Here is a 15,296-nt window from a genome sequence, read left to right as displayed (position 1 = left end):
AGTTTTGCTTTATCTGAACCACAGCACCTCCCATGGCACAGTTCCAGCACTGTAGTAGCCATAGGCTGGTGTTGCTCCAAGGGAACTAGTTGCCTTTTGATGTTCATTGCATTAGGTATAAAGACTGAGGAAAGAGCCATATCGATTTAGAAGTGAAAGCAAAATCTTCTAGGTAATTTAAAGGGACATGCTATCAAACTGCAAAGCACAGCACCACTGAAACAAGTGGCTGTTGGGAATCCAGATTCTTCAGGTGACTTTCTTTTTCTGTATTGATGTCTAACTTCTTGAGGTATAAAATCTGTAGGCAGACTAGTCAGGTAATCCTGATGTATTGGGCAAACACTACCTTTGTCTTTAAGGAACACTATGAAGAGATGAGGGCTTAGATACGTAGAAGTATATGAAGTGTAAGAAGTTCTTCTCATAGGGAAGAACATACTTATTGACAGAGGAAAACTATAATGGTGCTACTTTGCTATTGGACCTTTCTAAGCCTGTTCAAGAGTGTTTGAAGGACGGATCTTGTGCTTATACAGCCATCTTTACAGAGCTTGATTCCCCTCTGTATTACTAAGAAAGCAAACCTCTTTCAAACCAAGCAGTATACACACAAAGCTTAAGATTCTGCTCAACAACTCACACTGCTTCAACACAGCAAGATGTCAGTTGCACAAACAGGAGAAACGTGCTAATGAGATTCAATTAAGCAGTATAAAAGAACCCATTCAATTGACCTGGTGCATTTCTAAGCACATTTCCCACAAAAAAAGATCCAGAAACCCTCAAGAGTGTAGCGATCAATGAATTGAGTACAAAGTCCTCGGGATTTCTCAAATCCTCAAAATCTGAAACAGTCAATTCTGAAAGATATTTTGTAAAGGAGAAACAACATTTGCAATAGACTAGAATGGTATGCACATGCCAAAGCCCTTGCACAAGTGGCCAGTAATCAGAAATCCACATATTTCAAGCAATGTGTTTTGCATGCCTCTACTGAGAAGTAAGGTGTAAGGTCTCACTTGTTCCTTTGTGCTCTACACTGATAACTTAAGTAGCAGTTTAGATGTGAAAAAGCCCTGAGGAACTGCTTTTTTCTTCCCATAGAGTAGGGGAGTGAGTTCACACTGTACTCCACCCATACAGTCTGTGAACTTCCATCTCGTCCTGGGATTTGTGCTGTTGCAGCAAAGTAGCACAGGAGCCATATGAAATATCACCATGTGCTAGGCTGTGTGAGATAATGTGTTTCTGTGTGACGAGAGGTTTTCTTAGACAGCAAGGTACTGTTCTTTCCAGAAAAGCACCCAGTACATTGCTCTGGAGTGGGGGGGGGGAAATCATGGCTCCTCAGGTGAATTTGACACGGTTTGCAGTATGAAAATGATGTTAATTGCAATTTTAAAATAATCTCTCTTTAGCTGTTATCAATGAACTCTAAAGATCAGTCTTAATGGTAGGATCCCTGATGGTTTGAAGCACTGTGTGTTGAAGAAAGAGATTTTGAAAACTTTTTTGGATGACAGGAAATGTTGGCACTGCCACCATCTTCACGTCTATTGTCCCTGATGAAACTGGCTTTTGGTACTTCCTCAGCCATACAAGGCTTCTATAGTCTCTTTTCTCCTTTACTTGAATGCTGTGATGAGAGACTCAAATCTTTTTGTCCCTGCTATACTTAGTATCTGTCCTTGTATGCAATAGTTTTCTTTCTCTTCCAGATGTTATCAAAGTCCAACAACTAGTCTTGAGAGCCAAGACAGATGTAAGCTATTTTTTAAAACACAATTCAAGCCAACTTTCTTTCTTTGTGATGTAAAAATATAATGAAACATTATGAATGCCTTTTAATGCTATAGAAATGCAAAAATAAGTGCTATAATAATCATTAGATTATTTATCATCATCTGTCAAGGCCAAATCCTAGCTCTAATAGCAATCACTATGGCTAGGCTCCAATGTAATTATTATCAGGGACCTGCTCCAAAGACCATCATCAAAGTCAATGAGAAAGTTTTTCCCACTGAGTTCAGGGTACTTTGGATGAGGCCCTAAACTGTCTAAGCCTGCAGAAGCTGTCTGGTCCTTCAAAGCCAACACTCACAGCGCTGAGGTTGCTGGTGACAGAGATACTTCAAGGCAGCAATCTCCATAGTACTACCTAGGGAAGTTTGACTAACCAGATTTAAAAAGCAGCTAAGTCCTTTCCTTCATTACAGCAGGTTGCTCTATGCCTTGCTGTCACCTTAACAGTTGTGGTGTTGCCAAACAGTTTCTGTATTGTGGTTTGCACAAGAGGATTTTTCAGACAGACTATTGATTTGGCAGGCCAGAAATGCACTGCAGCTTGGACAGCAACTTACTGAGCAATGGCAGCAAGACCTTTCTGTTTTCACAGCTTCTCCACTTCATTCTTGAACAAGGCATAAGGAGCACAAGTTAAATTGTAACATCTAAGTATTTCCAAATCAAAACCAAGTTTGTTGAAATGATATAAAGTTTTCTCTGCACTTTGACCCCATGAAAAGGTGGATAGGGGTAGTTTCAGTAGTTACACACACTCCTGCTTGTTTTAATCAACAGATAATTAATAGCAAATTATGATCATAATAGCATGTTTTATCCCAAAGACTCCAAGACCTCTCGATAAAACATTGTCTGAGTGCTGTGCAAAATTACACTCAAGCAATTGAGTTCAAATGAGGGTGGCCCTGCTTTAACCTCTGCAACTTGGCCACTTTCAAGAGTGAGCGCAGCACCTACTCATCAGAACACATTGTTCCATGCAATGAGAAACAGCAAGAAGATTCTCTGAAAAAGTCAACTGGAACACTGGCGAGTACTTGAAAATTACTACTCGGATAAGAACTGGGTGAGGAAAATGTGAGTTAGACTTAGGTTAGCTAGTACAGATAGGACGCTATGGGATCTTCCATTAAAAATTCTAGTCAGAACCAGAATTCAGCTGATCCAGTACCAACATTTCACCCATCTTTCTGTTCAGCAAGTAAGGTAACACTGTGCAACACCTGTGTAATTACATTTTTTATCCTAGTCCTGGCTAGCCATAACCTTTTCTAGCTTTTGAGAACTGGTGACTTATAACCAAAAAGGTAATAACCAGAAGCCTTCTCTCTATTTGGTGTAAGTTAGTTGTTACCTGATATCTAGCCGTCAAAAGCTCTAATATAAAAAATAACAAGAACAGAAAGAAAGAAGGAAAGAAGGAAAGAAAAAGAAAATGCTGACCACAAGGATATATTTTTTTTGGGGGAAAAAAAAAAACAACAACTCAGTATAAATGTTACATTTTTGAAAGATTACACTCTGGAATTGTTTAATCAGTTGACATATAGAATGATCAGAGCAACCATCTGTTCTTTGTGTTATCTAGAACAGCATTAAAAATATAACACCGTAGCTTGTAAGGTTTAGCAGTATTAAAACTGGTGCGAGCACAGTGACAGCAATAGCTCTTAAACCTGCCAAAACAAGTACTGACTTGCTTTGTACTTATCAATGTAACTGTCTTCTTCCTTCAGGACTGCAGATAGCAGCTTCCAGTTTAAACTAATTTTCGGTTTCCTCAATTGAACTATCATATGTTCAAGGTTTCAGCCTTCAACAGAACCTGCCCCCCCCCCCTCCCCCCCAATACTGGCTTTATTAGATTGCTAAGACGTTGCCTCATAACATTTCTTGCCAAATGCACACTTAGACCCTCCAGATCAGCCAGGTTATGCCAAATTCCAGGAAGTGGCAGTTCAGTCCCACTGGAATGCCTGTCCTGCATGTAAATCTCCGGCCTGTTTTCTGAATTGATTAGGCACCGAGACACTCCAGATTTACTCCCTTCTTCCTCCCAGAAATGCCTGTGTTAGAACATGTTTTCCCATGCAGCCAAGCCCATGCCCACCCAATGTGTACTTCAGGGGTGTCAGTGGTCAGTCACACTCCTGTGGGGACAGGTTCTGTGCATCCAGGAACCAGACATTTAATGGATTCCTCTAGGTATGTGCTTCTGAATCACCAGCTTGCCAACAAAGCAGGTGAAGCCTAGCACATTTATAAATAATCTGTAGGAAACTCAGGGAAAACCTCACAGTTTTCCTCCCCCACAAGATCTTTAAACAGAAGCTCCATTTTCTTAGATGTTTATAAGGCATTCTGCAGGATACAACAGCATTACAAATCAGATAGTAAGTTCAGTGGAGAGACGGATATCTTTATGTGTAGGTACCAAGAGCAGTATAGCTACCAAGTGTCAAGAGCACCACAAGCTTGTGCAGTCTGAACTGAAATCCATGGTGTATACTGGCTGGTTAGACTAGACTTGATACTTCAACGTTAGCTTGGACAAGTCTGTGTGCCTTGTGAGTCAGTATAACTGCAGCCCCCCAAATCTCTGGGTTATGATGACGGAGCAGTAGCAGAAGTCCATGAACTATAGCATGACATCCAGTATTAAGCAGAACTTTCCACCGGACTCTGTCAGAGCTTTCCTAGCAACTAAATCTTAAATAGTTAGAGATTATGACTGCCTCCAAAACAAATTACAGACTTCTTCCTTTCAAGGGATGTAGTCAGGAAAGCTGTAGATTGGAAGGATGGGTCAGAAGGGAAGGAAGTACGGGCTAGCATTTTGGCTCTGTGATACTATGGTACCTGTTCCCAAGCACATTTTTTTTAGTAGGGTACTTTTAACTTTCCAAAAGTCTCAGGGATCATAACCTGAGCAAACTGCATCAAGGTGATCTTGAGATCTCCTGTCCTAATAAAATTGCACTGAAATGCAGATCGCATGCAGTGACCAGCTCACAAACAACAATTTGGAAACAACTGTGCTAGGTTGCTCTGCAGTGTTGGCTGTTAATGGAATTTGCCACAGAATTTATTTCCCTAATGCTGAGTTATTCTGCAAAGTTGTAACTTTCATGTAAAAAGAAATGTATAGCCCTAGCATAAGTATTCCCTGTAATTAATGAGCAACAGTGTTAAAGTCTGCTAACATTTTCTACATTAAAATTCACAAGAAAATCATTCACGATTCTGAGCAATCTGGCAACCTATTCATAACTAGTTGGGTTTCAAAATGGCAATTAGCCATTTTGTGAGATGTATCCTCTCTACCTGCAATTTCTAGTAGTAAACATGTGTTTGTTTGTATTGCTATGTGATGAGCATGTGTTAAACGTTATTTCACGCGTAATACTTAACTTCACAAAGAACAATGTAGAAATTAAGAAAACAGGAAAAAAAATGGTGTGGGTTCATAACCCACATAAATAGTAAATGATAACAAAAACAAACAAACAAACAACAACAACAAAAAAAACCACCTCCAGGGCCTGCTTGGGAGGAAAAGAGGGCCAGGTCTTCCTGACTTGTCAAATGGACAACACTACAATGCACATTGCTGTTTCTGTTGCCAGTTTTGTGTACCAACAGTTACATGTAGCCAACAGATGTTAGCAGGTACTTACAGGAGCTGTGTTTTAGTGCAGGAACTGTACAGGACAGGATATGGGATTGACTCCTTTAAAACAAAGATGAGTACTTTAATCCTGCAGCCAGAGAAACCAGTTTGTCTTGAAAAACTCTCTAGAGAATGTTCTTTTGGTTCAATCCTCTGACCATTTGTCACCACCACTCACTCATTTCAGGCAGCTACCTGGGAAAGCCCAATGTCTTTTCTTCTAGCTGTTAACACTAACGGCTGTCTGTGGCTGTCCTTGGTGGGACACAGGAGAGCATCTGCTCTGCAAGCTGTGGGACAAGGCAGCGTGGATCCAGCGTGTCCCCACCGCGGTGACCTCGCCGGCTTGTGTCCCCACCGGGGAAGATGCCCTCCGGGGTGAGCTGGCCGGGGATTTCTGACTGGAAATCCTACAGTGAGAAGGTGTCGTGCTGAAAGGGATGCTTTCAGCTTCACTGTTTTCTTTCTCCCCTTCCTCCCAGGAAGGGGGTGATCCTGACCATTTCTTTTCGTACACTTTGAGGTTTTGGGAGAAGTTTGGAAGCGTAGCTGTCTCAGCATTTCCAAAACACGGTTCTAAGCTCTCCTGTTTGAAACAACTTTCCACGTAGAAACACCGAAAAACATGGTTGGAGAGCGGTCAGTGTGTCAAGCAGACCCCAGACTCGCGGTTCTTGACTTCTCTATTCAACTTTCGGTAACTCAGCCGGGGGGAATCCGGCAATCGCCGAGCCGCGAGGGAGCGGAGCCCCGCGGCGGCTCTGCCTGGGGCGGACGAGGGGGCAGGGGCGAGTCGGTGAGCGGGGCCGCCTCCACGCAGGGGTTTAGGGGGCTCAGGGGGGCGGCTGAGGGGGGCCGTTGGCAGCCGTTGCCCCCCCAGCGCTCCCTCTCCTCAGGGGCGGAGTGAGGGCGGGCAGGGGCGGCGCGGACCCGGCCCCGCTGCTGCGCGGCCGCTGCTGCGCGGGGAGGGAGCGGCGGGCGCCGAGCTTCAAATGAACATTACCGGCGCTCGGCGAGGGCAGCGCCGGCGGCTCGGCCCTGTTGGCGGCGTTAGCGGCAGCACCTCATCCTCACCCTCACCTTCCTCCGCCACGGCGGCAGGTAGGCTGTGCGCGTCTAGCGTGCCAACTTCCAGCCTTGCAGCCTTCCCCGCCGCGGCGGCTCCCTGAGGCGAGGCGAGGCGAGGCGGGGCGGGGGGCCCGGGGCGGGGGCCGTGAGGTGAATCCCGCCGGGAGCAGGGCGGTGGCGGGCGGCCGCCTGTTGCCGCCGTGCCGGTGGCGGTCGGGGCGCTTCGTTTCTCGCCGCTGCCCGAGGGCTTTGAGCCCTCGGAGCTTTGCCATCTGCGGGTGCGCCCCTGCCCGCGGACAGGAGGAGAAAGGCGGGGCTGGGGGCTGCGGGGCGCTCCCCGCGGCTCCGCGCCCTCGTTCCGGCGGAGGGCTTCACCTCGTCCCAATAAAAGTTATTTCCAGGGCGGGGAGTGTTTTGTTTTCTTTCGTTTAGCCTTAAATGTGCCGGAGTGCTCTTAGCCCCGAACGGAGCCTGGGTTTGCAAGCGCCAAGCGCCGGTCCGCGTTTCCAGCTTGTTGAGAACGTATTTAAAGGTTGAGTTACAATTTCAGCTCACGTATTACATTTGCACAGTTCCTTTGGAACTTGTCTAAACGGCCTTTTCAACAGAGTAGAGTGAACTTGAAAGAAAACGGGGTCAGGCGTAGATCCCGGGCATCAAACCCGTCTCAGGTCCCAGAAATAGGCTGGGGAGCAGCACGGTTCCTGCTCTCCGCACACACTGCTCGTTTCGTATCTCGTTGGCATTTCTGACAGCCCCTGCAGCCCATCAACCAAACGGTTTTAGCTTAGTTTACTGCAACAAACATGGTTTCTAAGCCTGTGTTCTTACGCAATTGTATTAGTCGTCCTTGACTCTAAGGGGCTTGAGGTTCTGGTGGAGGTTGTGGTTGGTCTTAAAATAGTAAACTCTGTTTAGCGCAAGCTTTTTCTCTTCACAGTTTTAGGGTTTAGATTTGTAGAAAAGACGATGACTGTGAGGGAGCATGCTGGGGAGAAATAATGAGCTTGGATATTGAAAAAGGTTAAGGGGTATGTTTTATTTTCAATGTTCTGTACTGGACACAATGGAGTTCTTAAGTTATTGTCTGTCTTGTGAAGTCTGCAAACAAGAACTGACAAATATTTTTCTCCCAGTAAGTGGGTCAGATGATAACATCTTCTATTGGACCTTGTACTTCTGTATTGGACAGCTTTGGTTGCTAAGTAGCTATGAATTTCTAATCCCAAAGTAAATGATGTCATAATGACATCACCAGGTCCTTTCACTTGATTGATTCTCATAAGAGAACAGTAATGAGATTTGATATACATGTCCCATCTCTTTAATATTCTTCCTCTGCTTCAGGGGATTTCCTGACCTGCCTGGCAAATTCCAATGAATCGCAGTGAGCTCTAGTAAAAAGACATTGCTCTGGAGACCGGGTGGAACATTAAAGGGACAGTGGCTGATCCTGGTCGCCTCCAAACCCAAGGAACTTGGCAGCTAATATTTTCTGTGTGGAAATCTAGAAATGAAGGACAGCAATATAAAACCTGGAGTTTTTAAATTGACTTGCAGGTGCTAAGGGGACTTGAATTTCAAAGACGCTCAGCTTGTAGAATTGGCTTTAATTGGGTATGTGGAGCTTCAGCACTTCTCAGGACCAAGTCACTTAATGTGTGTGAATCTGAATGCTTTAGATGGGGCAGGGGAACAGGGAAAACATAAGCTGACATCTTCAGTTGCTAAAATAAATTTAGTCATAAGGGTAAGTAGGTGAAATCAGTCAGAAATTGCCGTGTTAGTACTGTTAGGATTTTTTTTTTTTAAAGGTAACATTGTTTAACCATTGGTAAGCTTGGGGCATTTTAATATGAACATTGCCATCATAAGAAACTCCTTGTAGCAGAGTTCTAAATCTCTGGAGTACGTGGAATGTGTAACAACCTGATGTTCTGTGTTTCTTCAGAGGCTAAAGGTATAAAGGATGTCATTTGGTGATGATCAGGTGTTTTTACAGCTTATCTTTATCGTGTGTTTGTTCATGTGAGCTGGGGTCTGCGTAATTACTAGGCATTTGTGTTCATGATAAATAGCTGTGTTGTGATAATTGACTTATTCATACCCAAAGAGTCTGAAATATTCTAGGTAGGGCTGTGCAGGTTTTGTGTGTGTAAATCTCCCTATTCCACATGAATGTGGAAATGGGGAAAAACAAAGCAATTCTAATGTCTGCCTTGTTCAATACGTAATTTTGTTTGATAAAGTTAAATGCTGAGTCTGCCTCTGGCATTCAGGGGCTGCATCCTCTGATCTCGTTTGATTCCTGAATATTGTGGGTCACTACAAATGCATTGCGAAAGTAAGCACCAATTTCTTTGCAAGCAAATCGGTGGTTAATGTGTTTGCTAAAGGTACTGGCTGCTGATGTGATGCTTCTATTATTGCTAAAATACTGCAGCGCTGATGGCACTATTAAGTATAGCACAGTAGTAATTGAACATGAGGATCGTGAACAAGTGAAGTAGGAAGGTGGTGGGGGAAGATGTTTTTGACTATATTTGAATCTATTCATTGTGTAAGGGCAATCCAAGCTACAGATGCCAAAAGGAAATTTCTAAATAATCTGTAAGAATTCTGCAGTCATCGTCCTATCTGCAGTGACAAATTTCCACAAGCTTTAGATGCTTTCTGAGATGACTCAAGTATGAACAAGTGATTTGGAAAAAAAAATATTATCTCTGAGGAGAATCCTTGGTGACAATTTCTTTTCATGTTATCTTAGGATTTTCTACTTACCATGACTACTTCTAACTCAGGCTCGCATTAAATGTTGGAAGTGAAAAATGAATTTGGACTTGGGGACATATCTGTGCCTTTCAACTGCATGTTAGATGGTCATCTGTGACATTTGCATGGTTGTGCTTTTAATACGGTGACACATTTGGTTACATAAAATGCAGAAAGCGGTGCACCTCAAAGCCTTTCTGAACGCTTGTAATGCAAGGTTGATGCTGCAGTCCTGACCTCTTTGAACAGGCAATGACAGTGCAGACGTGGCCAAACAGAGAGACGGTGAGCACTTCCACTGCCATGACAGATCTCGCCTTAAAAGACAAGGTCAGTTGTTGCAGTGGTTCGGTAAAGCAACGGACAAGGCAACAAAGTCTTTTGTTGTGCGAATAGCAATAAGAAATGCAGACTTCAGACTTCTGCTATCAACCCTAAGATTAAGCTGTGTTCAAATCACAGGTGAATTATCTGGTATCTGGCTTGAGAGAACAACAGTTGATTTGATATTACTGAAATTCTAGTGCCTGAGATGCGTTGTTTCCCTGCTTCCAGAGGTATGTCCTTTTGGCTGTCGGTGTAAGGATAGCTCATGTCTCAGCTTTGTCTTTTGTTGTAAGCTTTGTGTCAGAATGCACTGAAGTACCAAGTGGATTATTGACCTTTTTTACTTATATTTTAAAGAGGAAAATAATACGCACATATCTGAGACTTCCACAGGCCACTTGTGAGTGTTTTATAAAAGAAATGCCAGCAGTTACGTATTTGAAATGTGTTTTGCTCAGTCAAATTGAAAGAGATCCTGAAAAGCAAATCCATCCACACCTGGATCTCCTTTACCATTGAAAAATCTCTGCTAGCTGCATGGAGTGCTGTTTTAACGATGCAGGCAGGATTTGGTCCCTGACATAAAAGAAAGCAAACATTTTTTTAAAAGTGTCTTTGTACCGGTACTCTCCTTTCAGTTATGAGTGAATTTGAAGAAAGAAAATCCCATAGTGTAGCATGAAGAACAAACTGTTTCCAAGAAGAAGCCCTTTGGCTTTCCCCCAAATGTGTTTTGCAGTAGTCTTAACTGTTCAAAAGCTGGCCGACAGTCCAGGTAGAGAATGCAGAAGATAATGTCCACGTCCTCTGCAGACTGAGTGCTAAAGGCTGCCCTCAGATGCACTGGTGGAGCTGGAGCAACGTTGGCGTGAGTGGTCATGCTCTGGCTTTACCCCAGAAAGAGACCCATCCCATTCATATTTAAATTCTGGTATTTCTGTGGTACTACTCTAATCAGACTTAAATGTGCAGAAAATACCACTTCCTCGACAATAATTCTGCTTTGTACTGGGTTAATTACAGCTTTTCACTACAAAAGATGCTACAGGGAACCCACGAGGCATAGCAGGTGCGAGTCCTTTGACTTCAGCTGTAATTGCTGCACTGCTTTGAGTAATCACTTTGGTGTCTCAGAAGTCCTGTGTTTATCTTACTCTGTAGGAATTCTGATGTGCCACTGTTGTCTGCAGAAATCTAAAAGAAATAAAATCAAATCCAGATGTCAGCCTTACACGCTGTAGCTAAACCTCCATATTAGATATGACAAGGTTTAAGTTAGGCATGCTGAGGCATCAATTGTTCCAAAAATCACTTCACATCATGAAATCACTTCTGAAAATTCATTGTCTAAAAATAGAAGTATTACTTAAGGATGATCAGGAGAGGTGTGTTTTTCCTTTTCTTTTTTTTTTTTAAGCTAGAAAAATCTTGATTTATATATTTATTCTCATTTCTGTATTTTAAGAGATGTTGTTAGCAAACTTAATGCTGATTTTAGTCTGAAGTGCCATCTTAGAATTGTCTTTGCATAAATTAAATCTTTTCTGTACAAAGTAACTTAAAGTATGCTTAATTATTTTAATGTTCAATTAGCGATGTTATAATTATCCCTGCCCAAGGCAAGGGCATTGGAACTAGATGATATTTAAGTCCCCTCCAACACAAACCATTCTATGGTTCTGTAATGAAAAGCAGACAGTGAAAAATCAGCCCTTCTGATACCAAGTGTTTTCATATGCCTTCCAAGCAATGCCTACACAAGTTGAGGAACTTTGCAAAACTGTGTAAGGAGACCAAAATCTAGGGAAGGAGATGGGAAGAAAAAATCATGGTAGCTGTGAATAAATACACAACATTTTCATTTAAAAATATACATTTTCAGTTACTGATCAGTGTATTTCTTTCAACAGGAACTAAAATTTCTTAATATCAGACAGATAATTCCCTTGAATTCTGCTTGTGCAAGAAATTACTCTCCCCTAAGTAAAATAGATACAACTAAGCTCAAGATACAAGCTATTTTCTCAGGGAAGTTTGCTCAGCATATTCATCACTTTTGAGTAGTTGTTGGAGGGGAGGGAGAAAGTTTGTGCTGTCACTTTTCTCCTTATATCGCCTTTCTCCTTCAACTTGCCCTTGAAGGTGAAGGGCACACACCAGCACCTCTTCATCAGCCTGAGCCCTGGAACTGGTTAATTTGGGGTTCAGTGGTGGAGCTTAGGGGAAAGGGCTTGCTTCTTGTGGTGGTTTGGGGTTTTTTGTTTGTTTGAGTCTGACAACTGGTACACTGATTAAAGAAAATATTTTTCTCTGTCTAGGTGATATTGCTATTTAACACATCTTAATTTCAGGCTCTGCCAACTGTTTTCCCACTGCACGACTATTTTCTCAGTGAAGCTGAGATGAAATGAGGCAGCTGTTTTAAAACAAGTGTCACACGAATAAAACATGGCCACCAGTTGTGGTTACAAGTGGGCACTGTTCAGTATTCTTCTCTCTACCTCTTTTGTTTTTAAAGGCTAATGAAAGCCTAAGGAGATGTTCACAAAACCACACGAGCACAAGTCCTCATTATTGCACTGATGATGAGCCATGATGCTGGAAGTTTTGCGTGATGCATCTTTGCCTTCTGTAAATGTTACACATAGCAGGAAGGGAGAGATAAAGTGACACAGATGCTTTAATTATGATTTGATTACAGAACAGCCAGAGGAGTCTATTCTGAGGAATGTGCAATTAGATAAAATTCTTAGGACTAGTTAACCTCTGAAAATAAAACTATCTGGGATAATCTGAAGTGTGTTTTTACATTCAGAAAGATTATCGTTCCGCAAGAATCTTGCCTTTAGTGTGATAGATCATCTCTAGCTTACCAGATGTGTCTCAAGGTAATACAATGTCATCTTCTTCCTCAGTTGCACCTGGTTTGCTTCACCCAGCAGTCCCAGCTTAGTGTCTACTGCTGGTCATGTGTGCGAGGGTGGCACAGAGCCTGCATTTGAACTGGGAGCAGGCAGCCATCCCTGGGCCGAAGCACAAGACAAGAGGAGCATTTTAAGCATTCTTGGAGCACCTCTTCTTTTCCTTTTAAGGACTAAAAGCTTCTCAATCTCACGAGCAAGAGAACTGGAGTTGTGTAAACTTGTTATGCGTGTTCCGAAGGGAAGACGTAGCAGGAAAACTCCCCGCCTTTTGCTCTTGCAAACTACGTAATAACAGAAAACCACAGGGTTAAAATATTAAGCTTCTTTGTCGGTTTAAATGATACAAGTTCCATTGATTTCACTAGCTGTCAAACACAAGTAAACAATTCAAAATCTGTCCAGAGCTAAATAGCAGCATGCTTTCAGCCTAAAACTTAAAGACAGTTAAACCTTAAGTTACATCCTTGGATAGTAATCATGTTGTCTTCACTTTTCAGAAAGCAGCTTGCCCATATCAGGCATGCAGTTGATTAAATGGTGGCTTGCACCTGTCAGCTGGGGAACAAGGAGGTGAGAGCATGAGCTGTGGTGCAGGTCAGGAGGGATTCAGGTGGCAAACAGTGGAAGTTTTTCTTGTATTTTCTGTAGAATGTATACCACTTTTGCTTTAAAATCCTTCTTCAAGAGTAACATCAGTTGCTCTCCCTGAACTACTTCTCTCCAGCCCAAAAGAGCAGGTCCGGCCGGGGCCCTCCAGACTCCAGCTGGAGATGTGGTGTTTGGTTGGAGTCTCCAGCATGCACGAGACCTGCTCTTCCCTCTGTTCACAGAGGCCATGTGAGACTGGGCTTTGCTGATCTTGACGCTTGGATGCTTTCTGAATGCTCTTACAACCCTCCACCCAGTATTGGCTGGCTTCATTCATCTCGCTGACATGTCTGTTCCAAAGCCTGACCTTGCGTGCCTTCAACAGCAAGGGGGACACCTGCTACTGACCGGGGCCAAGGCAGCTGGAAAAGACTGTGTCCAAGGTGCTTAAAGCTTACTGCCCTTTCTGAAAAGGTGCTGAGCACAATTAAGCTAAAGTGTAGCTAAAGCTGGACTGTGTTCAATAGCCTGTCAGCCTCCTTTGTCAGTCATAAGGGCACTTCCTAGTGTAGTGTCTTTAACACTTCTTTTTAAGAGCCCTGAAACCCTCCAACTTTGAAGCCTCTCTGTTTGTACTGACCCGTGTGTATTTCAGGGTGACAAAACCACTAGCTAGCAACTTAGGGATAATTTGTCAGGGGTCACTTTAACAAATCAGGTTATTTGTTTTCTGCCTGACATTCTCTGGTTGGTGACTAAGAGAAATTTTGCATTGAGCTGTGCAGAGCATAACGATGCTGCTGTAATGCTTTGTAGAAATGCTTAAGCACTAAATACCTCCCACCTTCCCCACCCCCAAAAAAGAGTGGGGTTACTGGTAGAGAAAGCTTCTCTGAAGTATCTAGGGACAATTTTATATGAAGTAAATAGAGACTGTATTATAAAGACTATAAATTTTGATAATAGCCCTTTAGAACTTCAATAATGGACATAAAAATTAGAAATGAAATTATTTTCTTGAACTCTGCAGATAGTGACAAACGCGATCCTTTTCAACAATAAAGATAGATCTTGCTATCCATCTATTGCAACGTTACTCTGATAGAAGATTACCCGTTACAAAACCATCCCTCAGCAGCAAACTTCACGAGCTGACTGTTATTTTGTCAGGAATTAAAAGGCTAGAGCAAATTGGCACTACGTTCATCTCCCCTAATGAAGACAGTTATATAAGCGTTGCTTCCCCTTAGCTGATTGAATTGTATCTCCCATGCTGCTTCTTGCTTTCCATGTTGCTTATAGATTAGCAAAGCAGAGTTAGCTGTATTTTCTGCTTTTCTTGTATCTATTCTTGAGGCTTATTAGCACAAAGTAGCTCTGAGCCGTGGCTTGGACACCAGAGATTCTGAAAGGCTCCAATAGCCATAATAACGGAGCTGGATGAAGGATGCTGGTTGCCATGGGAACGGTGCATGTGCCACACAAGATAATGTAACTGCTGTAGTGCAGAGAGCCGTGCTGCATATTGATTGCAAGATTTCTTCAATTCCTTAAAAATTTGGGGCTTTGCGCTCTCTGTTCCACCCAGCAAGTGAGAGGAGCTTAGCAGCTGGACTAAATCCAGAGGGGTTTTTGCTGATTTGAAAAAAGTTGGCTTTTTTTACGTGAGGGGAGAGGAGGGGGTCCCAAATGCTTGAGATGATTGCTCAGTTTACAGCCTGTCTTTGTGGAGCTGACAGCGACCTAAGTGTTATGTTAAACGGGATTACTGGAGCAGTGGAGCTGAGGCGCTGTGGGTGGGTGCCAGGAGTCAGGGGTGACAACAGAAGGCCCTGTGACCCTGCGTGCCCCTTGTGCGGGGTGTCACCCATGTCCCTGCCCGAGACTGGGCTTCCAGTCCGCAGATTGGTATGTGGTGTGTGTGGAAAATAAGGACGACACCAAGCCATTCTGCTCACCAGCTCCGATAGATCCAGCTTTGGCCTAGGCTTCGTGGGGATGACAGCAGTGCCAATATCAGCAGCCTGAAGGCTGCATCCCCAAAGAAGCAGCTCTGGAGGCCACTCTGTCCTATGATCTGATGGCACTGGAGCTGAACTTTTCCCTATACGATGTTTCACAGAGTGGCTTGTCCCCAGGAC

The 15,296-nt window shown here is 43.3% G+C and overlaps 1 protein-coding gene across 5 annotated transcripts in view; it reads left to right on the top strand.

Annotated features, from left to right (window-relative positions):
- Nucleotides 1-6,412: 6,412 nt before the first annotated feature.
- Nucleotides 6,413-15,296, top strand: part of SLC6A1 (solute carrier family 6 member 1) — a 60,701-nt gene continuing 51,817 nt past the window's right edge. Inside the window, exon 1 of one of the 5 annotated variants that reach the window (XM_083796552.1) lies at nt 6,413-6,577. The gene's annotated coding sequence lies outside the window, so the exon portion shown is untranslated. Of the gene's footprint in view, nt 6,578-7,420; nt 8,295-15,296 lie in introns of those variants that run through there. The other 4 variants (XM_083796556.1, XM_083796554.1, XM_083796553.1 and 1 more) reach the window with 4 other exon arrangements.

Source organism: Anser anser, assembly GCF_964211835.1.
Source record: "Anser anser genome assembly, chromosome: 12".
Taxonomy (NCBI): domain Eukaryota; kingdom Metazoa; phylum Chordata; class Aves; order Anseriformes; family Anatidae; genus Anser; species Anser anser.
This window is presented reverse-complemented; position numbering and strand designations above follow the sequence as displayed.